Source organism: Bombus affinis, chromosome 9 (assembly GCF_024516045.1).
Source record: "Bombus affinis isolate iyBomAffi1 chromosome 9, iyBomAffi1.2, whole genome shotgun sequence".
Classification (NCBI taxonomy): domain Eukaryota; kingdom Metazoa; phylum Arthropoda; class Insecta; order Hymenoptera; family Apidae; genus Bombus; species Bombus affinis.
In genome coordinates this window covers 4,395,419-4,423,210 of record NC_066352.1, presented here as the reverse complement: position 1 = coordinate 4,423,210, position 27,792 = coordinate 4,395,419, and the positions used below count along the sequence as shown (strand labels likewise).

General features: G+C 39.7%; 1 long non-coding RNA gene across 1 annotated transcript in view; it reads left to right on the top strand.

Annotated features, from left to right (window-relative positions):
- The window catches only part of LOC126920642 (uncharacterized), a 126,011-nt gene that overhangs the window by 1,474 nt on the left and 96,745 nt on the right, over window positions 1-27,792 (top strand). The window contains exon 3 of the long non-coding RNA XR_007712040.1: window positions 21,939-22,441. This is a non-coding gene — a long non-coding RNA (uncharacterized LOC126920642). The remainder of the gene's footprint in view (window positions 1-21,938; window positions 22,442-27,792) is intronic.

Below are 27,792 nucleotides of genomic sequence, written 5' to 3'. Positions count from 1 at the left end.
CAGTGACGAAAAAGCGGAAAATTGTCGGCCGTTTCGCTCGGACGAAGATTTTGGAAATTGTTAGGCTAACTGTATTCGCGAGCATAATGCGAGGATATACGCTTTCTTTCATCTATTAATTATCGGTTCCGCGAAAGAACCGTGGAAAACGCTGTTTAAGAACTCGCGTAGATTTTCGGAACGGTATCTTCGACAATTCTCTGCTCGTATTAACCGCGTTAATTCGTAGCATTCAATAGTAGATTTACCGAGCGAACACATGTGAAATGTGGCATTAGGTGAAAGGTAGGAAAGCCGCGTGTTTTCGCCTGTGACTGTGGGAAAATTACTCTACACATTCTATTATCTCTAATAGCGATGTTCTCGATCTGCGTCCATTGTGGATGCTATTCGACTGGATTTCGTTGCGTCAGAGCTGCGGTTTTCCTGCCACGGCGTCCTACGAAACGGGCATGGAATCTTTGTTCGCGGGAGTAATGAATCCCGCTCATTATCTTTTTTAATTGGCATCATTTAATGATTCCGACGGCATCGTTTAGAAATCGACTTCCTGTTTCTTAATGTAACACCGAGCGCCTTCACAATTTCGCCCTGATTCGTTGGAAACCGCGACAGAAGCGTATACATACCTGTATTAAGCTCGACTCAAGCTTGACTCAAGTTCACGTAACTGATAATAGCTTTAGTATTGTTATTACCTTTGTTGTATATGAAATAAACGTTAATCTTTATGATACGTCATAATTCTAAAATCTACTATTGCGTATCTAGAAATTTTTCTTTAATTATTTTCTTTAATTATGTTCGGCCACAAAGTTAGTATCAGTTTGATCGTTAGTGGAACAATTCGCAATATAACATTACGGGGAAACAGATGTAATTAAGTCCTCGTAGGACAAAACACGAGTGGCCATGAATCTCCGAGAATATCTCCATCTGCCGAAGAAGCCAGCGGCAATTGGGTATCTAAATAGGTTGATAAAAGGGCTCGTCAATGCTGACGAGTTCCCACAGAACCAATCGCTTGCGTATCACGCAACGTGTACATGTACCACGCAACGTATCGCACGCATTCGTATCTTCTCAGACCTGACTATGTTCGTAATCGAACGTTCGAATGATTGATCTACCGTCGTGTCCTTCTTCATCACGTCTGAGCCGGTAATCGAAACGTAATAATTGCTAGTTTCCGTGTAGTTAGCAATAATTTATTAGGTTGGTGCAAAATTTGAATTAGGACATGAATCGTTGCGATATTCACGAAATCTTTCTAAATCTTTTAAATCTAGAACCAGGTCGTGAAAATTGTCGGAAGTACAAAATTGACATTTGAAGGAGCTTATGTAAAATTATGCAGAAATTGGAATAATTCAAAGTTGATTCGTAGAATTCAATGCTCATGATTTTTCACCTAAAACGAGAAACATATTATTTTTAATGAAACTAAGTTATTCTACAATTATTTACATTTTGATTGAACTGTACTACAGATACAATAGATGTATGTTTATATGTAAAAAAGTATGCTACGATATTTAGAAAAAAGTTTACACGTCGAAGACAGAGAACCGACTCGCGATACAAAATTCCTCCTGAAACAGCAATTGTATGTGCTAATTTGGGATCGTTGGGCGGCGAGTAGATAGTTAATAGACACGTGACAGGTGAGCAGGAGATTCATCCTCGGAACACGTCAAGGAGGAAAGGTGCGCGAGGGTTTTCTGATGGAAACGCGATACCGAAAATAAAAATCCGTCATCGAGCATAGGCGAGTCGAGGGCTTCTAAATCGAGAAGGAAAGTGGCGCGTTGCTCGATTCCCACGAAATAATAGAAAATAAATATCTCGTCGATGATTAGTCGCGTAGGTTGCGCGTTTCTTCGTGGAACCCCTCTACGCTGCTTTGCGGTTCGGTGCACCTGGAAAGAAAACCGATGGACACACATACGGTGGAAGCAAGGTAACAGAAACCAACAGGCATATTTGGTATTTCTACATGAAGGTTCTTTATTTGATTTAAAACAAACGAGTCCGAATACAGTATTCGTAACGTAATACGGCAAATTCTTAGCATTAAATAAAATAAGAATACACATCCAAATGATCTTTTTTTAAATGTTTCAATGGGTAATTATTTGTTCTTTGACGTTGATATTTATTGCTCGTATCTTCGATGTGAAAGAAGGAAGTACTGATTTACATAAATCGTGTAGGACGAGATCGGTGATTATTTACTATGACTAACGAAGAAATTATTCCTGCTCCATCATATTTTTTAATATGCTATCTAGTGGAATATTAAAAACAGAAGACGACGGAGACGGTGACTGATTGGCTTGCACGCCAGTCGAATGGATTTTTTCCATATGTTAATGCGCTTTTACTTTTGTGACTGTAAGACGGCTGCAATTTTATAATTTTGTATTGGTGATTCAATCTGAAATTCTCCAAAAAATTGGGAACCAGCGTTACTAGAATACTTCATCCTGATAATCTACAAAACGTTTTAACGATACAAAAGTACGACTGGGAAAATGTCGGAAATATTTCAATTTTAAGTTCAATTTCACGCGAAAGAAAATTGTATATCTATTCCAATAGTTAGCTATTCTATTCAACAAGTTCTACCTGCTTAGATTAAGATTAGTCCGAACGTGAAATTTCCAATAAATTGACCATCGTTCCGACAATCTTGATCGTCACGGGGGCAATTTCACTAATTGCAGCACAAAGCCATCAGGCATTTCGAGTGGAAAAGTAGGTCCAAGTCACGTGGTAGTCGCTACCGTAACAGTCCACGAAGTGGCTCCGTTTTTTTTTTTACGACTGGCTCGTCGATGACGTGGTTGAAAACGAAATCGAACAGCTGTAGAAGAAAAATTATCACCTCCGCGTTTTCGCAGAGGCCGTACGAGAGAGCAGGTGCTGCAATTAAAAGGCTCACAGGCGTCATTTGTTTCCCTGACGATCTTGACGGCGCATCTTCTTGAGGAACTTTTATGGCCGTGGTTGCCTGTCCAGAAGTCGAACAATGCGGTTAAAGAGGCCAGTCATTGTTCGAACGCGCGCGCGCTCATCATTATACATAATTCAGCGAGCTAGTTGAAGAGAGCCTCGTGTACCAGCCATGTTGTTGGTTGTCGGAATGGCGTAATGGCCTGATAATATCCACGATATCGATAGCATCGTTTTCTTCTAAATTCCTTCGTAAGTTTATCCTCCGTAATTTACGCGTTACTCGCGAAACAGATAGTTATTAAGATAGGGATCGAGGAAACACCTTCGTATGGTCCATTATTCTTATCTAGCCGGTGGGAAATGAAGCCGTGCGTTCGCCCGTGATAAAAGGGCGAAGTATCGGGCAAACTTGTGGATCCATTTGTAAAAACGAGGGGGCAATAAAGTGTATCGTCCGGTATCGCGTTGCAGCACAATCGCGAGGACCCTTCGTCGTGAACAATGGCCTCGGGAAATTAAGAAACAATTCACTGTTTTCATGGAAGCACCAAGGCTTTTTATGAGCACACTCCATGGTATTACAGGCATTAGATAGGATTTATTCTGTGAAAAACTTTACCATGTGAAATATTATTATGAATTTTGGAACGATTTTGATCGGATCTGCCAGATTCGATGAAACTTTTAATGAATTCGGCAAATACACTTTTATGACGATAGTCATTAATCTATGTGATAATGAGAAGTATAATGAAACAGGATCGTTTCGTTTCTTCAGTGAGATATCTTGATTTCTATTTACATATTTAGTCACTTGGATAGCGTATTATAACTACCATAATGCTAATTATTGCGATTAATCAAAGAGTATGCAAACTTATTACTCAGAAGAAGTACATTATTCGTCCATGACATTCTGTCTAATCGATCACTGTTCGGTAACCATCTGTTTAACTATAATACCTCTTCGTCATCCTCCTATAAAATAAAATTAGAGGATCAGGATATCATTACCGAATAATAACATACATTTCTAACAACACAAACTTTGTCTACAATAATCTCGTAGAATTGATACTAAATTGCAACGGAATCTAATCGAGCAACTGGTCATTTCCTGAGAAACATACGAAATTTCCGTCTCCAAAGGTTCGTAAATGAATTGAAACATGTAAAGTAAACGAAACCCGCTGCGTAAACATTCACCGATCTATCAGCAACTCGATTTTTATCATCTCGATCAAGGAGCTCCTAAACTTGAGGCAAACTTTCCATAGCAATAAATTTTCTGCGTGCGAAGCAACAATTACCGAGCGCGCGTATGCCTTTCATGAAGGAATTCAAATCAACGGAGCGCACTGAATAATTCAACTACCGGTTTCAATCAATATTCGCTAATGCGCAGCTAAAAAAAAGCAAGAGAAAAAGAAAATATAGAAATAAAAAATGCGCTACGCCGTGGAGAGCTCGCATGGAGAGCCAGGAATGGAAAAAGAAAATCGCGACGTGACTGCGTGGCGCGGAACGGAGTGGAGAGGAGCGGAGTTGGAGCGAGGGCAATTATACACGTGCCGAACCGGGACGGATGAGTCGAACGTTACCGGGGTCGTGGTTCGAGAGGGTAACAGGTGGTCGAGCAGGAAACATAGGCTATATAAGAGCAGATACTGGTCGACTGGTTAGCATAACAATTGCGCCAGCTACTGTGTTCTACGCGAGCGTGGAATGATTTATGCGTAGGAACGCGCTGCGCGTTCACACGCGCGTCTCGAGCGTCTCGTGCGTAACGCACCGCTTTTCACTCTTTCTTGTGCCGATTCTGCGAACCCGGGGAAACGTCCGCGGTGAAACGCGCCGTCGATCGATCGACAAACTGTCTGAGAAAGCGGCAAGCTAATGTTCGAATGAAGTTTTTCAACGATGGAACGACGAAGGCAAGGGTTTTATGTTTGGAGTGGATAATTTGGGAAAAATTAATCGTTGGTTGTATAGATTATTATATGGAATGTTTGATGTATGGCTTATTCGATTATGTGAATGTTAAGGAGGGACTGCGATGGCGTCAGTTGATGATAGACGCTAGACTTGCCAGTGGCGCCATTGTAGTCTTTGATGAGCAACGTTGGGGTGTGTTAATGCACTCGGATGAATTAAACAAAGATATGAACTGATGTTACGATAACGATGCTAAGTACCGAGTATATTGTAGAACATTTGAACATTCTGAATTTTTAATAAGATATATCGTATGGGAGTCATTGGTAAGCAAAGCTCGTCGGAAGATATTAAAGCACGTGAATTAAGCAAATAGAGATATGTTGATGTTACGATAGTGATGCAAAGTACTGAGTGTATCGTGGAACATTTGAAAAATTTGAATTTGTAATAAAATAGATACACATTGCAGACATATGTTGAAATAAATAACAAATTATACTTTGTATGTTATACAAAATATACAACATTTATTTTGCACTCAACATATTGTTGTAACAAAGATTGTTAATAAAGTAAATACGAGTACACAAATATATACAAATTGATGTATCGTTTCAGAGATCTTTGTACAGTAGTTACAAAGGAAAATTCTTTTACTTGTCAATGTTTATTATTAATTTCATCTTATTAAAATTTGGAGAACATAATATTTCTCAATATCTATTAATATAAAAGGAAATATTCCTTTCTTTTCCTATTAATTCCTTGCTAACTAATATAAAATTCGAAAATTTACTTCTTCCGATCATTAGGCCCTATTTATAGGATACTTAAGCTCAAAAGAAATCTTTTCCCGTGTATAACATATAGTTAACGTAATATCCGTGATATAACTGAACCGTATAGAAATTAAGATGCATATTACGGAATCGTGTTAGGATAAGCTATCATTACAACCGAAAGGTACATGTAATTTTCCTCACAATCTATTCTACAATGATCGATAATTCGTATCTATCAACATAAATTCAACCGAGAAGCAACTATATTACCATATTATAGTTCATCGAAACGAATTTTTGCATTTGTATTTCTTTTTAGTCGCACTCTTTTAATTACACCTATTCTTTGATTTATTATGGTAATCATCATAAGAGTGAAAACAATAGCAATATCTAGTAATTTCGTCTCACCTGAAAACCATAAAACACGATAAATCATATTTCCTGTTTTCTTCTATAGGATAACTACCTTAAGATTCGGATGACAATCAATCCCATAGTAGAAGAATTGTATAAAGATATTAAAATATCGCTTACCTTAATAATTATTAGGTATCTTTGGTTCAATCATGGTTTTAGTTCAATCATAGGCATTAAAATCAGAGAATCGATAAAAATATACTTAACATGTTTTTCTTCTGTAATCTTCGTCTGATAAAAGAAAATGAAAATTTGATTTCTCAGTATTGTTGTTCGCGTGATTCGATATCCAGATAGCCGGCATGAAATAAAGTCGGGCAATTAGCGAAAGAGACACGGGTAGCCGTAGCATAACCCATAATCAACAAGGTATGTCATTGCAACGCGTGAACTGGCAATTATGTAGACCGATCGCAGGATCGCGATCAATTAATTTGCCGTCGAATTCGTCACGGCAGTGGCAGATGCGTCAATTCGCGGACTCCGCCGGCCATGAAACGACGAATCATCTCTCTCAGCAAGCCTCGGGGAAAAAGAGCTAAGTACAAAGTAATGGAGGGCCTCCGAAGGGAGGAAGACCGCTTCCGGCGGATACGCGTCATTTTTTGTCACAATCGCGACGACATCAGTAGCATTATAAGGAACAGTTCAAGAGGGTGCCGCTATGACTTCGTTTCGTATCGATAATGATCTCGAACCGACCGGTGACCGTCTCGCAGCCGAGTGAAACGTATTTCGCTAGAGAGATCGTTTCGCCGCAACCGAACCGCGGCTAACGGAAAATTAATGAAGAGTACGTTGTACCCTGCACGTCAGCCGTCCCCATCTGTTTCTTGCGCGCGCGGTAGATGAAGATGATAGGCGATGAAAGGGCGTCGAAGTCCAGGAAACTACGAAGCGATAATGGATAAAGGAATGCGCGAGCGCTCCAGCCGACTGCCCTCGGGAGAACCAAACGCATTTCGATGTTGGTGACTTATGAAAAAGCAACGCACTAAAACGTGTAATTTTACTCGGTAGCCGATCATTTGGCTGGGTAGGGAGGAATCGTAAATGGCTGCGCGGTGGACGACGCATTTATATTTGAATTTCCTTCACCTTGCATTTTGTAACCAAAAGATTGGAACGGATTTTTTTACGGAGAATAAATTGTAGTTAGAAGAATAAATTATAGTTTTGATATCGGTACAAAGAATTTCTCCTTGGTATATTATTCTGTGAATTTGAATCGGATATAAAGATTGGATAGAAGTGTCGTCTATTTTATTCCTGCCACTTGTTAACTGGATAATTTTTTAATCGCGAAGTCTTCCAGCCTCTGAATTAAAGATGTATACGAACGAATTGATTTTACAATGTAAATATAACATAACAGTCTGGAATACAAATGTAATTATGCATTAACAAATAAAGAATCTCTACGAAACGTCTAAAATATCGCTATTTCACATAGGGCAAATCTCTCGAAATTAACAAGCTGCAAAATGCAGTAGGACGATCCAAGTAATCTGAAAGAATACTTCGTTCTTTTACTCGAACTATCGGAGAAGAAATAGTTTATACAACTGTAGTTGACTAATTTTCCTCGTTACCTATCATTCTCGTACAGATTGGATCGGCATTTAATCGGATCAAGTAAAATTTCCAACATATCATAAGGAACATTGTAAACGAAAACTTGGCCAGCATCGGCCCGATCACAGTCCGTTTCGTAGGCGTCACATCCTCATTAGCAAGGGGTGAAGTGTCGTCCGATCCCCTCACGAATAGTTTTCGCGAGGCAGAGGTGCGCAAAACAGGCCAAACGGATGTCGAAGCGGAGAAAGAAGTCGCGGTGTCTGGTAGGCGTGCGTTCACGCCTACTAATTACGATTCTAGACGGTGTTATGCCCCCCTGAAAGCACTCTCGCCTCGAAGGCACCGCTGCTAACGAGAAAAACCCACACAGTATAGCCAATCGAAGTGGCACGCCAGGGTGAGAGTGGAGGACTGGTGCGAGGAGAGGGTGGAGACGGCCCTCGAGGCGAATCCGCAGGGTCCGCGAAGAAACTCGACTAGTTCCTCTCTTCTCTCTCGCTTTCTCTCTCTTTCTCTTTCTCGCCTCGACCGGGTTCTAACGTGTTCGGATACCAACCGTCTGCCGCCCGAGGTAATTACGGCCGGACCGCGCTTCTCCCTCGAGAAACCGAGTGACAAAAAGCCGCGTCTTAATGCAAACGCGCCGGCTCGGCCGTAACTCGTTAATTATAGGCCGCTTCTGATTGATCCGGGGCCACTTCGCCTCGGTGTCCGCGAGCGAATAACCGCAGCCAATGTACCGAGACCCTGTCGATATTCGGCGGGGCACGCGCGACCAAAAGCCTTCCTTCAGCCTGTCGAAAAAATTAATTGAAAAATACCAAAGTCGACTTTGCTGCTACTGGCGAACCCGCCTACGAATGCTGTGTCCCTTGGGATATTTGGTGTATCGATTTGTTAAAGTCGTGTTCTTCGCTGCTTGTGTTCGTCAGTGTCGCGTGGATTGCGTCATGGCGCAGACATGTTACAGCTTGACGTGTTATGGTTGACAGAAATTGTTCTATATGGGATTGTATCGGAAGTTAAGATGACGGTGAATTATCAACGTTTTCCAAGCTTCATTACACTGTAAAATTGCAAAATTACAATCTACAATTTGTCAGTCGATCATTTGGTGGATGATATTCTTGACAAATTATTATACAAAGGAATCGCGTATCTTCTAATCAGTCGTTATCTTAACCAAATAGAAACCCTTTAATCACGCAAACACGTGTGCATAAAATTCTTCGTTACTTCTACCTCGTTGGCCTGTTCCTAAATTCGAAAATTCAGGAATCACGGTGTCTCGTCCTATCTCAGCTTAGTATGTATGTAATTCAATTCACGAGCTAGTAAGAGGCGAAAGAGCGGGTCTCGCAGCTATCGACACGTCAAACGTAAACACATGCAGATTAGATATTTTCGTACGATATGACGTGGCTGGTCCCCAGCTCAAAGGATCCAGCGGAACCGAGGAAAGCGCGCTACGTGCTCGCCGATCCCCGGAAACCCACCCTTAACCCCACCATGGATCTGCATGACGATATTACCCGGTGCCATGGCCGAATATGTAAGCGGATATTGGCTATACATATTTATAGAATGGCAACGCTACCGGGCGCCGATCTCGCCGTTCAGTTCGTTTGTTTCGAGCTCGTTCTCTCTCTCCTGGACACCGACATCCTCTTGACCCCTTCTTGCTATTCTTGCTCTTTCCCTCTTTCTTTCGAGGCCAGCATCGCGCATCCGGCGCTCTCTGTCGTCACAGACGTTCTCTTCTGTGTGCAAAGTGCGCTGGTCGAGATAGAGGGTGGAAAAGGACGGCGAGGGATCCAAGAGGTGGAGAAGGAATCCTTTGTCCACGGCAGGACTTCCGTCACACGGAAAAATATTTGCGTTATTATCTACTAACTCGAGCGGAAAATTGAAATTTTCTGTGACGTCGGAGTCGCGTTTGGAGAAATAGTAATGACTGAAATTCGCGTTTCAATTAAGCACCCGCCCCCGCATATTTCTTTTTTTTTTTTTTGCTTTTTGCTGCTTCGACCATTGTGTTGAAGCTTTATCGTTCTTTAAGGTCGCGCGATGCTAATTGAAGCGACGGATACGAATATGTTTTTCGACGTAGGGAGAAGTCGAAGTTGGGCGGTACATGGATTTGAATTTTTTTGTTTAAATGAGATATAAATGGAAATTTTATAATACGTAACACGAAGAATTTTTCAATTATTTCGACTAATCTTTAAGCTCGATGTATTGTAACCTATACATTGTGCATTTTAATAGTCTATTGGTTGATCAACATCGTGCAAACGCGGGGGTAACGTGTTGAATATTCAATTTAAAAAGTTGGGAACAGAATATAATAGACTCCTCTGTTTGTACACGCATTTAGTTTCTATTAGAAGGTCTTTGTGAAATTTTCATGAAATTCATTTCATATACAAAACGCTACCATACAGTTGTTCATAACTTTCAGGAGCAAAAGGTACACAAAAAGCCAAACGATAAAAGTCCTCCCTCGATCAATCTCCAGCTATACGAGAATCAACCGATACACTCACCCCATCGAACTTCGAACGTACCAAACCGTGAATTCTCATAAATATTCCCAGAGCAAATCGAGTATCTCGCGATGTGCACCACGTTTCCAAAACGCTTCGAACGCATTAATAAAAGGCGCGACGCGTCAAAACTTTTCGAGATAAATAAGCGGAGCGTTGTGGTCATTGTTCCCGGGGCGATGTCCGCGCGACAGGTGTCGACGACGATCCGGGTGATCGTCCTGAAGTCGTCACCGAACGCGAGCGATGGTACGCGCCTCTTAAATCGCAGCCAGATAGTTTTTCTGCGTCCATAGAGCGAGCAGCGCAGCCGCGGTCCGCAGCAATTTGCAAGGTGCAACACCGTGATCACATTAGTCAGAGTACCATATCGGCTCACAACCATCGCGTAACGGTATGCGCCAGCAGGCGTTACGATTCGCTACTGTTTTCTGCCGGTCGCATCGCAATGACGCTAATGATCTGTTTAATTATCGTTGTGACGCGCGAAACACTAGCGGCATCGATGCTCGAGCGATCGTTTCTCATCTCGCCGTAGTGATTGGATATATCGTAATAAATGAACGCCGACATTGTACGTTGGGAGTTTAGAATTTTTGAGATCTGCAAAGATCTGCAAATTGTGTAATATTTTTTTAATCTACGGATCGCTTATATATAATATCAAAATTATTTGTTTGTGATCTTTATATGTGAATGGTTCTTTTATCAGATTTGTCAAAAAAAAAAGAAAAATAATGTGTTCATTGAACGTGTAAAAAACAGTTTAACTCAGTTTATCTGCATATATTATTTATACCTCAACATTTCAATCTCCATGGTGTTACGGCGTTTAGACGGCTGCGGCTCGTTTGAACGTCACGCCGTAACTGTGAAAAGTATTTTCGCGACCTGGTATCCAACAATACGGCGAATGTTGCCAACGTTTAGAGCTCTGACAGAAATTCACAGTGAACAAGACAAATCTTCCCTAAAATCCGTAATAAGCGGCAGCGCAGCAAGGCACATGTCGCGGGACGCGTGGGACTTGTAACGAGAACGTGCACATTCGCGCTCGTCAGAACGTGGCGCGTACACATCGGTCACACGTGCCAACTAAGAATTCGAAGCCGACCAGCTCGAGAGGTTTGTCTTTGCCCGCGCGACGAAACCTCGCTGCCAAATACCTAGCGTTCTCAGTCGATTTTTGGCCCCGACCTTCGACCGTGCTCGCATTGATAGCGTTAATTGTCAGATTCTTCGACCTTGAATCCTCACGTGTGATCTACAGTCACTTAAAATTAGTAAAGTCGATTTGAAGCCAAAATCAATCTCATTTGAAAGATGCTGTGACGTTGGGATTTCGACTAACAGAATTTCGAAAACAATATCGAAATTTAGCTTTGGTCGTCACAAAAGTGTAAAAGATGTTTCGTTTAAAGTTTCAAGAAAATTCGAGAATATTACAATCAGATCTTGGGATCGGAATTTCAACGAAGATCAAAATGTCATAAATTCATTAGAATCTCCATTTGTTTCTAGAACAAAATGTAAAATTCTACTGTTTCTCCATCAAGTACCATATTTATGTAATACAGCGTAAAAACAGGAACAAAGAATAAGGAACGGAATTACGAAATAACAATTGATCAAAGACGACATTAACATTCTATCGATCGTGGTTCGTGCTGCTTCAGTTCGTACTAGGTAGCCCGGTGAAATAATCCATGCGTGCAGTCCACAATTACACACCGAGATTATTCGATCAGAGTTGCGTGTCTTCGTGGCAAGTCCCACGCGTTTCACTGCATGTCCTCGCGGCATCGCTATTGGTATCGCAGGAAATCTGGCTCATAAGTCAGTCTCACCCATGTGCCTCCGCTAATGTCTAACGCTGCCTACTTGTTCGTTCTGTCCTCCTCGGTGCGTTCGTTCGTTCGCGTATATACGAGTTCTTGTGCGAACTCGCTTGTCTGCGCGCGGCTAACCACGTACACGGCCTTTTTTTTCTTCTTTTCGCGCGTACGCTCGCGTTTGTATCTTCGAAACGTCGTAGATGCGCACGCTTCCCTCGGTGTAATTAATGCAATAATTATTAGCACGAAAAGATCGTATCGGCCAGCGGTCTTTTCTTCGTCTACTGTTGTTTTTCTTGTCCCCACTGCGCGGCCATCGAACTCTGGGACGTTCATAATCCCGGAGATGCTCGTGCACTCGCGTGGAATCAATTCTTTTTTTCCAATCCCTGCTTATCTTCGTTTCGACAGAATTTTGATTCAACTTTATCGCGATCAAGCTAATTACAATGCTTACAACAAGTATTGGTGTACTATTGTATTTTTTATTGCATTTACATAGGTGCTAATTAATTTCGTTCAGGTATATTAAATTATGTATCTTACGTCTTTTCTATCTCTATTAATACTTGATACAATGAAATTTAAAAAACGCTTTATTGGAGACTAAAAGCGTGTATCAATACTTTGCACAGTTACTGCAAGTCACGCGATTGAACATGAGAAATTGAATTGAAATTATTGCGGAGGTCGTCAGAGGTGCCCTAGTTTTTTAAAAATTCTGTGTATACTTTGAGAATTTTAATCGACGCAATGAATAATAAAGTTTCAGTCTTTTAAATTTATTAGGCAAATATTGAACTATTTAAATGTTGGTAATAATTTGTAATTGATGATAATGCTTGTAATATTGGTTTCGAAAAATATTGGAAGCAACATCGTCACCAAAGATGTGGTTACTGATGCATCGAGCGGGTTCACTGGCCAGCTATCGGCGGATCTATTGCTCGCTGAAGTATTATTCCTATTTGCCAAGAGTTTCCAGCGAGTTTCACGGCAGCCTGAGCATCGATTTTTCGATCACATAAAAATTCATTTTCATGCGGCTGCACACCATTCTACACCGAGCGTGCAGGTGTGTTATAGTTTACCGAGCGCACGCTTTGCTGGCGATGAAATCAATTCCGAAGTGTGTGCTTTCTCTGTAGCACACGATCGGCCGGAAATGCGCTCGCGGATTCCATTTAACTTCCTACTTCGAACAAAGAAAACGGTTTGGATTCGTCGCTGCTCGATCGTCGAATTTTATGTCCTCGTCATTTGAAAAAATAAACCATGCTTTCCATAAATGTACCTTGGTTAGCATGATTTATGATGGCGTAGATAGTAAAAGACTCTAAAGGTAAACAATATTTCTTTCGATCTAATGAAAAAGTAGCGTAATCATGATAATCCGTGTAGTTTATAAGAATTTTGTTACATTTCAATTTACAGCACAACTCAAATATAGCATAAACACGTGTAAACATGTTATTCGAATATTCCATTTAATATCAAGATAGTTATCAGACCGATTACTGCTCAGTTTTTCTAACATTATGAATGCTAAAATATGCATTTGTGTATCAAATATACAATATCTACGGATGGAATTTTACATCATCGTATATTAATCTGTAAAAGGGCTGCGTTAAGTTCTAACATCTAGGTTATCTTAAAAACATAACATGCTTAGATTTCTAAATTGGGAGACTGTTATAAAATATATATTACCGATATCTTTGAATAAAATTAACCAGACGTGAATATAATTTTTCTCCGTTCGAAATCATTAAATTACATGTTGTGGAAACATTTCTCATATTATATCGTCTATTGATATCAACCATACTTGATTTTGTTGTCTTTTTATCTACGATATACGTTGGAAATTTATCCATTAGTCTTCTTATATCTCACGCGTTCTGTACTTGGTTAGTTTATCTCGTTCACGGTACTGCAAAGTATCTTTAGAATTGCAAGAAGTAACCACAAGTATCGCATAAGTTCGAAAAAACATTGTATTTAAAAATACGCGAGATCATTACGCAGTTAATCAATATGTTAGCTACAGCAATAAAACATTTCTCGGAATCTGATTAATAGTCGGTCATCTCGGGATAAAATGTATCTTTTAAAACGCGATCTAATAAAAAAAATGACGGTTCACGACGATTCACAAAGTATACCGCTAGTATCAATTCATATTTATACTCTCGACGTCTACTATATTACAATTACCTCCTAATTAATAATTATAGCCACGTAAATCATGATCGTTTACTGCGGCATCGTCTATCGTTGTTAGCTTTCTCATTGACTGCCGACTAGTCGCAGCTGTTTGCTCGAAAGCCACTCGTGAATTCGTAGATACACGCATTTTAATTCATCTATTGGTATGTTTCTTCAATTTCATGTCGTTAGATCTACTAGCAATATGTCAAAATAAAGTGATGATCTCAATGGCTGACGATTTTAGAAGCGATGAATTCAAGGTATAAGTTAGAATTGCTATTTTCAATATAAAATATCATTCTATTATCAGTTGTCAGAAACATATTGGACATAGGATCGAATTAAATGAAAGATACTATTCCTTCGAAAAAATGAGAAATATGGTTTGTGAATGGGGAATAAGAAAATTTATACGAGCTAAAGTATACTACATAAAACACGCTACACAATTAGAAAGCTATTCAGCATCTACCTAATAATCTGTCCATGCGAAATATTGTCATATCCACACCTAATAAAATCGATGCTATATCCTACTATACGTATATATAGTAACTTCTAAATCCTTTAGAGTTTTTAAAAGCTCGCTCAAACAAAGAATCCTCGACGATTTCATTTGACACGGCGATATTTCACGACTTTATTACGCCATAATCGACAGAACGAAACGTACTTCCAAAAGCCTGTCCTGGTCGTGTTTTCACAAATGAAATAGCCGACGCTCGGTGACATAAATACCGTGTCGCGACGCGACGCAGCCGAAAAAGTTGCTTGGTGGAAAGAAGCGATCCGTCGGTGGTTTCGTGAGTCGATTCGAAGAAATTTCGCCGGTTTTAATTGTGGCCATCTTTCAGTCGATCTGCAACAATGTAACCGAGCCGCGCACAAAAGAGGTTAACCGACGGGATACGGGCCAGCGCCAGGCTGTAAATGTAACGCAGTGCACGCGTCCGTAGAATATCAGAAAGGAAGTTATTATTGATGGCATATTGAAACGGTATGAGCGTGGTGATAAAACGAGCTGGGCCCACGGCGCCGTGGAGGTCTCCACTTAACGTCCAGGATTATATATGACCGCAGAAAGCGGGTTGGGGGCCCCGATTCGAGAGAACCCTTGATGCTCCTCTTTCTTACTGTTAGCATGTACATACGTTTTCTATGGACCGACCGAGTGACTGCAGTATTTACCGGCTTCTTTGGAATATCTTTTTCCATGCAAATTCTATCGGAAAAGTTACAAGTGAAATTAATAGAAAATGCAAGACCCATTTTATCTAAATATTATTTTATTATTAGTAGAAAATGGTGTATGTCGATTCTGTAAAGTGTGAGTCAGTCACATTTTATTATTTTATTTAAAGATGTAGCAGAAAATTTGTTGAAAGAATCGCTTCTTTCTGTAAAAAGGATTTGATAATCATTCAAATTATTGAATTTTAGAAGAAACTATTCTTATATCGACATTCTGTAAAGATTTCATGTTAATTGATTCTACATACATTTCTAATTAAGTTAACGCATATATATCCAATGAATATTTTTAAATTACTTTATATAATAAAAAATATAAAAAAATTTCTAATATGTTCTAATAATGTCACTAGGTATTTGTACTACTTTATTCTCTTCGTGCAAACTTTCAGTGTAACAGGAATTATACATGTATCGATAGTTTTACCATCAACAAATCGCAATCGTTCTCTCGAAAAATTAACTTCGACTTCGATTAATTAATTACACAACGCTGATATCGCGCCCACTACTGTCTGCCAAGGGAATCTAAATAAACGAAGAATCGACAGGCATTTTTGTAATTAATATTAATCATAACTCGTTAAAAATAATTACGATTAATTCCCGCCTGAATCAATAATGATCTGGAACGTAACGCAATCCCGAGTTCATCAGGGGCCATCGTACAACTTCATCGGGCAAATAAGACTGGCCCCCGAAATCTTGATTGAATCCTGATATCGTAATTTACCCTTCGGCCCTAACACCTGCCAGTGAACGCATTTCGTGACAGGACGCAAAATAAGAACGATGGTCGACGAAATAATAATTACAAAGGCTTGGTCTGCCGAAACACAGCCGTGTCAGCGGGGTGTCATAAATTAAGTAATTTGCTAATGATATTCTCACGTGGCTCGCATTTTCCGTCCTGCGTGTCCCGTTGCAGCTGTGCTGGCTAAATGTGTTTCGATAAACAGTTAAAAAGCTCGAATACTTCGTAACCGTTGGTGTCATTAAAACTTTCGATGCTTTACCACTGATGAAATAGAATTAAATGTATAGCGAACAATATAAAATATATTCAAATAGTTGTTGAAATTATTGATATCTTATCAACGGAGTATCTTTACTGTAAATAATGATTCTTTTTAAAAATTGTGTTTTTTAAATTAATCAAGACATCGATATTAAAATTTAAGAATATGTTAAAGAGATGAGAATTTGGTCGCGTATAACTAAAAATAGATATAGAAGATATAGGAAGAAAGAAAGAAAATTAAAGATCCACCGGTGAATTTTTTGAATTTTAAAAATCAGTAACGAATAAGCGATAGAATTACCGAAACAAACTAATATTTAGTCGTAAATTATTGATCATATCGTATCACATCTATGAGAAATATATTAAAGCCAGAAAAACGAACATAAGAATATTAATTTTTCCAGACCAGCCTAATCGTTCAACGACTTGAACGCAACAAAACCAGGTTTTAATTTGTCCCATAGAAATTCACGCAATATTCCATGATTTTTTCTGTGCACCGTCATCCTACATATTTCCTCTGTAGTCTCACGGAATGGGTACAACGATTTTGTGCACAGGTGGGCCGCGGCGAGTCGGTTAATTATTTCGCTTACCTTTTTCCGGGGGCCATCGTATTTTTCTTGAAGAACCGGCTCAGTTTCCTCGAAAACTACGAAAAACGCGGGAACGCAAGTGACTGTAGCCAGGTCGAGCTTAATCTTAACGCGGTTCCCGTTTTATTTCAACCGGATTATTTCCTGTCGTATTTCAGATTGGGATTTGCCTACCATCGTTCCTTTTGTATTAATAACGATTCCCCTTTCCTGCTTCCTCCTATATCCGGGACGTATTCCCATTCTCGCGCACATCCACCCGCTTGCTGTGTTTGTTTATCGCAATCCCAAAGTATAGGGGTACGGCCAAATCTTAGGATTAAGGACAACGGCCAGGTGACTGTCTCGCTTCTTTCCTCGCTTTACTATCGCGGAACCGCCCTCGTCTATGAAGCGAGATCGTTTTCTGAAGCGTAATCTGTTTGAAATTGGACCACGGGGGAAGAGATCGTGCGTGTCGATAGAAGTTCCTTCGCTTTCGTCTTTTTCACCCTGTTTATATGCCGTACATTTGATTAGAAAGAATTAGAGAGGCTTGTAAGGACAATTCTGGTTGCTGGAAAATACGACGCAAGTGTTGTAAATTAGGATTATTTATTAGGAATTCGAAGAGAAAATTTATAGAATTTTTTAGCTAATTAGGCACGAAGAAAGAATTGCTAAAGTTTGAGTACGAAAATCAAAAAGAATATAAAAAGAATTCTGCCGGAAATGGTTTCTTAACCTTATTCTTGAATTTCGTATTCACGATGTATCTATAGTTTTATACCTCTATATTCGAAGAAATCAAACTGAATATAATATTCTTTGCAACAACAGTATATGTATACAATATCTTAAGATTTTCGCTAATGAATTTAAATTCAAGGGACAATCAAGTGATTCAAACGAACGAGTGTATCGCCTCATTCGAGTTTCCGAACTGTTTTAATCCATTATCGATAACATTTTCAAGTTATTTCGTTGCTAGAATTTCGTTAATATCAATTTAGAACATTCGGCATGGCAAATAGAAATTAGGAACAAACGTGACGAGTCTAGCAAACTGGCGATTATTCTTAGGGATGATTGGAAGGCAGTAAACAGCGAAAATGATTGGGAGATGAAGGGAGCGATCGCGCATTAGGGTTCTTTCCCGTTCAGTTATTGTTCGAAGCATGATTCGAGTCTTCGTGACTCGAGGCCCATGGGTCGAAGGTGAGGGTTAATGAATGAATCGCCGGATATTCACGGTACAGCCACAAAGGAGGCAAGTCGAGCCACCGCGAAGACAAGGCCTCCCTTAATTAATATAGATTACTTCTAATTGTATATTTACCTATTAATTCATATTAACTCGGGGAGTAGGGCCACCGAGAAACGAATCGTCTTCGACTGGCTGATTCGGCTTAATCGACCAAAGGGTTGTAAATTGATTGATGTCTCATTCTCTATTCGTCTCTTTTCGTCCAGGGCTTCTTGTCGCCAATTGCATCATCGACTATGACTTTCCGTTTTCGTTTATCGCGTCGTCTGATCAAACTCTCAGCTAGTAATCAAATCGTCTAACCTAGACGAGAAAAGTCGATCGTTTTAAAATACACTCGATTTTCATATTATATGCAATAATATAATTATTATCGTTATTAAATTAATCTACTCGCATGTACGTCTTAAAAATTAATTTAAGTTATAAGCGGCACTAATTCATGATTCCATTCAGTTAAATGGGCTGACTAATCCTTGATTTATAAAGCCCATTCATAGATTATGATACATCTATTGATTTTTGTCGTATTCTTAAAATCATGCTCATTTCATGATCTTAATCTGGTCCAGCTAGAATGAAATCATACAGGAATGAAGAATATACCATCGTGGTTAACATAGATGTGTCCCTTACACAATTAACAAATTGCCTAACCTAAAAACGTAAGTACAATCGTGTCGAAACGATCATTTGACAATTGCTTCTGCGTAATCTTCACAACATGCAGTGCCACCAATCGAATCGATGAGCACACACCTAACGAACGAAAGGCTATCGAGGGATACGTGGTTGTTTCGCTATTCTGTTAATTGAGAACCCCTGCAGCGACACGACACAAAAGAGTGAAGATAAGTTAGAAGAGAGGTTCACCTATCGGTATCGGGGGCGCTCGTTCCCCGTGAAGAAGCGAGTTCGAAATGAAAGCCGCGACTTATCCTCGGACTCGGCTTCTGATTGAATGGCTGCGCCGGAGGCAGTCGACGGGGAGGCAGAAAAGAACTACGAAGAAAGAGAGGGAGATCTCACATCCCTCTCTGTGCATGAGAAGACAGAGAGAGAGAGAGAGAGAGAGAGAGAGAGAGCACGTTGCCGCGAGAGCGCGCGCGGCATTTGATATCTGAAATCCCCAATATTTTTAAAAGCACAGGGGCTGCTGCTCCGGACTGCTGAGGAGGAGGGGTCTCGAGAAGCCGTCGTTTTGCCCGATCTCAAAGGCGTACGAGCCTTTCCACGGCCATTAAAATACGAATAATAATTATAAGAGCGACGGCAGAGTGATCAGTCCGCTCGCAGACGAAGCGATCGTCCATATCAGCCAAACGGGGGCCCCCTTTCTTACGCCGCCACCACGTTTTTCCTGCACCTCTTTTCTTCTTTCTCTTCTCTTCTTCAGCAAAGCTGAATTTACAACGGACAGAAAAGACCAATCGGATGGTCGTCGTTATTTCACCATAACCCACCAAATGTGTTTGATATTGGTTGGACGATATGAAAATAGTATTTTCCAAAATGGCAACAGCTATAACGAATTATTCGATTTATATTGAATCCATCATTTTGTAAATGTTCTTGTATCGTTTATCGATCTAGAATTTTATGGTTATTTGCAATATCGTTCTTTTAGCTTGTAAAGACTAGATCGACATTTTTTAATTTTCCATTATTTTTAATCTCTATTGTAGGTCAGGTGATAAATTATTTCCTTAAGAATCACTTTAAATTTTTTACTTGAGAAAACTAGAACCGCTTATATTAAGTTTGTAATTGAAGATCTTTCTGAGGGAGTTGCCATAAGATTGCAGTAACTTCAGATTGAACGATTATTTCTGCTTCGAAAAGACACTGTATATTTTTGAAATATAGGCAAATAAAGGTAAAGAGTCACGAGATGATACGTGAAATAAATTTATTATAAAGAAGAGCCAAAAATTGGCATGCTTTAAAGGAATTTGCGTTCAATTGTCATCGTCGATAATTTCAAGCAAGGTTTTAATTTCTGTTCGCGCTTATGCGTTGGCACTCGTAAAACGCTCATTCGCGGAACGAGTTCGCTTGCGATTATTACAGCCGCATTTATACAGGGTGAACCGTGCGACATCGTTGTTTTGATTCTTTGCGACGTAGGCGTAAAAGTTTCTTTGTTTCGAATGTCTGCATTCTCTTCTACATGACTTTTACATCTTACTATCTATATATTTTAGTTTATAATCTGATTGTTACATTCGATTAAATTAATTACATATCATTTCGTTGCAAAAACGTATTGGTATTAAGGAACAAGAAGATTTAAAGAATGATGTAGAATATTTTCTAAGAATTCAATATCTCACTTCCAAACTGGGAAAAGGAATGTGCAAGTAATTAACCTGCATACCTATCCCTCAGTGTAATGATCCAATAAAAGCAAATTCCTCGTCAGTTTACTAATAACGTGCAATCAAAGCGTTCGAGTTGCACGAATCACCTTGTATATGGGTGTGTTAATCAGCGCGAATCGCTTTTTTGGTAATTCCGCAGTGGATAGCTAATAAAATCCCATGCGGTATTAACGAGGATCGAAGTAATATCGTGGTAGGCATCAGCGGGGGTCTGGGTAAACCAGAACGATTACAAAGTTCTAAATTATTTCGCGAATTGGTTAATAAACGTGCGTTCGTGGCACGGTAAAACGCACGTAATTAGTATCGAAGATATTCTTTGCTGCTTTCGCTATTGGTCATTAGCATGTTTGAAGTATAAAAAATCTCTAGGACTTCGCTTAATTTCTTTTCTGGATCGTTAAACACTGAAAACATTTATCCAAGACAATAGATTCAATTTGATGAGAGAAAACGTTTTCATTGTGGTATTGGAAGAATTTTATTAGCAATCTTAGCATAGTGAAGTTGGAGTGAAGGTTAAAAGCTGCTCTCAGAATGTTCGCCCCGTTCAAATTTAAATTTTTGAAGTGTTTAACGTATTTAGATCAAATATTTATTAATCGTAGAGCATAATCTTCAGTAGAAAAAAGTTAAAAGTTAAGTAGAATCTTCCAAAGCGTGAAACAATCTCAGGTGTGCTTGATATACTCGTTTCTACTGACGTATACGTCGCGTTGTTTCAATCGCCCGATTTACATTCTAAACGACTTTAGCAAAGTAGCTAATGTTCTTTTGAGTCTATGTGCTTCGACAGAAAACTCTAAAGCAAGCATCGTATCAAATCTTTAACATGTGATAAGCTCCATTGTGAATTTTACTGTACAGCGCGAACTCAAAGAACACCAGAAAGATGAATACTCTTGTGCTTTAATGCACGTTAATTTATCGGAACTCGAAACGATATGCATTGTTTCGAATATTCCCACAGGTATACGAATACTGAGAATTTATCGCAAATTATATTAAATACTAAGCATCCGCGTACGAATACCGCGTGTGCACAGCCGACATAAAATCCTCTAACCATGAACCCAACGTTCCACGATCGTTAATCCAACGCAATCTTGCTCGAATCTCAAAGTCGAGACAAAGAATGAAAAATTTTTTACGGCTTTCTATCGTTACAGTGACTACCCGTGTGAACGTCCAGCTGTAGCTCGTCGAGGATACGATTGGTCGAAGAAGAGTGTCAGCTCCGAACGTTACTATTTCATCCAACGTCCTGAGCCATAATAATAGAAGAGCATCGAGCCTAATTACGGCCGATACACATGTGACCGCTCGTCGAGGCTGCTAGAACGCTAGGTATCCTTAAAGGCACATCCACACGCCTTGGAGTGTCGCCCGAGCGAGCGTCTGCCCGCGATTGCTCGTTAGCGGAGCCACGGCCCCGTGTCTGTCACGAAATCGCTGATTATCATCGTTCAAGGAAACCACCGACGCTACGTCGCCTCCTAGCTCTCGTATACCAGCCATCGCGGTCATTACTTACTTATGCCACGGACTGGTAGCCTTAGAAAAGCTGTTGTCCACTGGCGCAGACCGCTCGATCTAGTTTCGATTTTCTCAACAAGCTTCCTCCTGGACAACTCTAACTAACGACCGTATATTCTACTTTGCACCTGCCACGGTAAGCTTATGACTTTTATTTGTAAACTAAAATTACTCGAAATCTTCTGCCTTAATTTGAATTGATTATTCGGTCGTTGGTATTCGCCGCAATTGAACGTGTTTGTAAATCATGGAAGAGTTAGTGGAGGATATTAAATTTTAGAAATTCCCTGTTTGGATTGATATAGACGAAATATCGAAAAATGTTCGACTCTTTAATTTCTCTATTTATATATATATACATATTTGACGCGGCTATTAACCTCACTTCGAACGACTCGAAGGGGAATTTCAGGCGCGATCAGCGAACTCTGAAATCGTCGGAGATCGTTAACACTTACGTGAACTATAAACGCGCCGGGGGATCGTTAACTTATTGTAAACTGGCGCAGAACTCGCAATTTTAATGATCCACCGACACATGAATATGAATCTTGCAAATAATCCGTGCAACGAATACCTTTCCAGTTAACGTATACACGTGTAACTATTGAAAAAACATTCGTCCTCGACGTACATGTAAGTACTCTACGATCATGATGTTCGATCGAACGTTTTAAGAAAGTGAAACGGGAACGAAGCGGTATAAGAATAGCACAAAAGGACCGGGAGAAGAAAAAGGAGGAAAAAAATGGTTGCGTTTCTTGTTCGGAAAAAACAAAACAGACGCGAGTTTTAGAGAGTCCTTGGCACGAAACGTTGACGGAAGCAGCTTCTGCGCGCGGTCGAGAATGAAAAACCGCTTCTACGCTGCTGGCCTGGCTGGATCCGCGACGCGTTCACACATCGGTTGTCACCCGTGCACGTGTGAACATGGCGACACAACCCGGAATTAGGGAAGACGCTTATTATTTCAAGGTTCGGTTCGCTTGTGCATCAAATAATCAGTCGCGATGCGTTACACTAGATAAGTCCGTGAAAAAGTAGGCGATTAGATGCGGGGAAGGACGCGCCACTGACAGGAAGTAACTCGGATTAATTTCGCCAAGTAAAGCATTGTCTGCCTCGTTCTTTGTTCTCCTTCTCTGACGGCGAATTTATTGGAACTGACGTGACTTCGTAGCGAACTGCTGCTTCCGAAGAAATTCTATTATTTTATCGTCCCTCCGTTAGAAACATGGAAACGATCGTTCAGTTCAAAAGGTCGTTGTAATATCTCGTGATGAATTAAAACGACTCTTATGATTTAAGGTAGATGCAAATTGAAAATATTAAACATATCGAGCATTGAAGATGAGTTTACTTTATGATATCTATCGATGGGCGTTTGCATGATTATGCGGGTATAATAATCGTATAACAAACATTGCTTCGACCGTTCGTGGAAAGACGCGATCTCGAAGAAGCGCGTCAACGGGAGCCGTAAATTCCCGTTACGATTCGAATAATCGACGCCACGAATAGATCGATCCCTTATTTCGATTAGGATAATAGGGGTGGTTGAGTGAGTATAACGCTGATTTTAACAGGTTATAATATATGTATTTTCAGCAATTAAACTTCAATATTGGATACAATTGTGTGTATGTTGACTACCAAAATACGAGTGAGTACGGCCTGAGACTCTTTTCGTGTTGGCGACTGCGTTTTGACTTTGAGATTTGACTCTGATGCTGAGCTTTTACTTCTGTCGATTGACTGTTTTCGATTTGGCGACTGTGATGACTGCAACGAGTATCCTGGAGCGAGGCGTCAAACGAAATACAGGGATGTTTGTAAGCAAAAGAATTCTATTCTTTTCTCAGTAGGATTAAGATATTATAGATTTAGTTTTCTATATATATTTTAGATTCCTTTTAAAACGCGAGGTTTAAATGTTCAAACTCTTCGAACTTTGAAATAATTATGTTCTTGGTTTTTAATCTTTACATCCTCGGTGTAGCTGATATTAAAATTTGTATCCCTGCTATGTCGTAAAAATTAGTAAAATGTATTAACAGAGTCAGCAGTTAGCAATATTGAAATCAAACTCGTTTTAAGAGCGAGCCGAGACGTCAGCTATTCCGGTAATAGATATGAATCGTTCGTATAAATGAAGATTTCGATTAAACGTAGAAGAAGGTCCAAGAAAGTTTGATGTAGGGTCATGAATCATTTAGCCAGCCAGGACGTATCAGGGTTTCAAATAACGATGCTTTGGAATCACCCTTCTGAAAACGTCAGAACGATTCCTCTGCTAGAACCCGCATATCGGTCAGGGTTAGTCTTTCGGTAGCAAGTCAGCTTGACAAATGCTCGGTAACACCCTCGATCTCTCTGATCCTCTTTCCTCGAATGTGAATCTTCTAGCCGGGAAGCAATGAAGCAGATACTTTTTCTTTTATCAGATACTTACTTTAAGAATTAGATTACTTTAAGAAATGGGATATAGAGTTCATGTTTTCTTAATTAACTATTTTTTATTATATTTATTTTATCGTTAGGATATCATTGAAAGGTTTGCAGTAATATTTCTAATATTCGTTAGCGCTTATGTACGTAGGATTTTGTTTTTTTTTTTTTTTTTTTGCAAAATTTATCGATACCTTGTGGATTTTTTTACAATTCATGGTTTTCTTAACTTTAAACTTGCAAAACTTTCGACCGATTTGTATATTTTCTAAAATTCATACGTAGATACTTTCTCAAATTGCTGTATCATAAATACGTTCTTATATTACCAAAATTCATACGGTCAGCAATGTATTGGAATTTAATTCGAAGTTAAATTGTCACGTAACGAGACTCTGACGTTTTGAGTGAAAATGAGAAGTAACGAAATCATTGTATATAAAGATGGAGAAACACAGATAGACACGATTGTCCGCGTATAAAGGTCTCGGCGAAGGCGGAGAAGGGCGGAGGAACACAAAAGCGGAAAAAGAAAGAAAATAATTCCTTCGGATGGGTTTATTTACGGTTCACCTAGTACGGTTGCGTCCCGTACGTGTTGGGTGCCGATTCGTTCTTGCTTTCCATCCGAGAGCCAAAATCCCCGTGATACTCACAATACGTAAGGGAGAAAAACAACGATCGTGATCGTGGAATAAAGTAGACAGCACGGCATAGGGATGATGTATGGCGAAATATACAAAGACACGTTGTCTCCCGTTATTTACGTTATTGTGTGCCGACATCTTTCAACTTTAATAAGAATGGGACTTTGAAATTCCGCGTGTTGAACGCGACACGCTGAACGAATTGCCATTGGTAATACTATGTTATAGCAAACGTGGCATCAGCAACCATTGAACCGGTCAACTCAGATTTAACGTAACTTCCTTCTCCTTTTTTCGTTTGCTATCGAGATATGAATTAGATAATTTGAATCGCTTGTAAGAAATATTTCCTTCAATAAATATAATCGATTTCTTTAATTTTGATGCGAAGGATATACATTGAAGATAGGTTTTATGTTTCAGAAAAATCGAGTTACTAACGGAAGCATATGAAATTTCTGTCTTTAGGATAACATAAAAAATAATTTAAATTCATCCATACTTTAATATACTTATCCATAAGTTATTGTAAAGTAGTTTTGAACATTCTTAAATATTTACGAGCAGTTTAAACTTCAAACTCGGGAACCTCAACGCGTAAAAGTATGCTGTTCTCTAAAAATTTTTCAAACTATCGATGAAGATAAGGAGTACAAATCGGGAAGGAGTCTCCGTGTCCAGACGGTTCTTCGACGTTAATTTAGCCGAAAGTTCACGAAAACAAATTGGCAAGATCAACCAGCAGAAGAAGTTGCTGGAAGAAGTTAATCCACGTGAAAGCCAGACTAGGTTAAGTCCACCAGGTCAAAGGATTTCTGTTGATCGATCGAAGGATCTAGCTTTATCGACCTCTCCTTCTACTAAGGCTTCTCGTTGGCTTTGTACGGTAATACGATGGAGAATCACCAAACCGTATTGCAAATCCTATGTTGCTTGCGATAATGAGTTTTCCAGCACCATATCCTAACCTTTATTTTTGGTCAAATAGTTTAAACATACATGATTTTTAATTATGTGATAGAAATTAAATTTATGTCGCAACGTTATTAATTACGAAGAAGACAAGAAGCTTCCCGTTATTTCCTATAAAAATTAGGTTAAAGTTAATAGCCAAGCATATTTTTATTTCTGGGTCTCACGTTCTACATTTACATTGCGGCTGATGTTAATCTTCCTATTTCCTAATCCTCCCTTTCTCCCTTTCTTTCACGCATTCGTTTACTCACACGCTGTTCTGCTTTACGTAAACTCTAACTTTCTACACATGTAATAAAATTATTATCATTATTACATTAAATTGATCCATCCACGTTTCAATCAAATTATCAACACAGCTAATTGTAGGTCACGATTCCGTCGATCTAAACAAGCCTGATTAATCCCCGATTTTAAAGAGAAGATATCTTTGACAATGATGAATATGATTCTAAGGATAGCTGGATTGATTTTTTGAGTATTTTTAATACTATTGCTGCGATGAATAAAAAATGACGAACCAGTTGACAAAAAAGCTGTCTACATACCATACTTATTATATCTTATTTAATGGATCATGAAAGATTGAAAAGAACAATTCAAACCCGAACTGATCTAAAGAAGCAACACGGTTCGTTCGATCTGAGTGATTTTGAAACGCAAATCGTCGCGAGTGTTCCGTCCTTTCCTGAAAGCGGTGAATGGGAGGAAACAACGGGCGATTCAACGACCTGGAATAGGAAAAGAATCTCTCTCTCCCGTTGTCCTCACCGCCGCTATTAGTCTAGCTGCTTCCATTAACGAGTACAGTAATTGCGACGAAGGTTTTCTCCTCCGGCGCGGATTAAATCGTATAATTCAGCTAGCGACATTCCAGGATTGTCTATCAACGACCGCGGGGGCACACGATCGTGGCTGCTTTCTCACCGTCACCGGAAGTAACCGCGAGAGGAGACGGCCGCTTGCCGAGAGGGGGCACCGTTAAAAACATAGAAAACGCAACAGATACATCTCTCGTCGTGGCTTAATTCCATAAATAAAGGCGAACCGAGCTGCGCTCCGGCATAATGAACCATCGGCCGGTTAATGCATAGGATTATCGAGTCTTCCCATGCCCCACATCGGTCATTACGGAATAACAGTAATTATTGATATGCGAGCTTCGTAGCCACGTCTCCGCTGGCATTGTCAGGCGCCTCGTCTCCTTTCTTTATATCTCTCTCGACTCCTTTCCTTTCCTCTATGCCCGCTATTGCTCAACCACACTCTCATTCTCTCTTTCTCTCTCTTTCTTTCTTTCTTTCTCTCCCTCCCCTCGACAGCTTTACATTTTTATAAAGATCGCGTCCGTCTCTTCGTCTCTCCGTGTCTGCTTGGCTGTCTGTCCCCTTTGGAAAGAGGAAAGAGACATTCGATG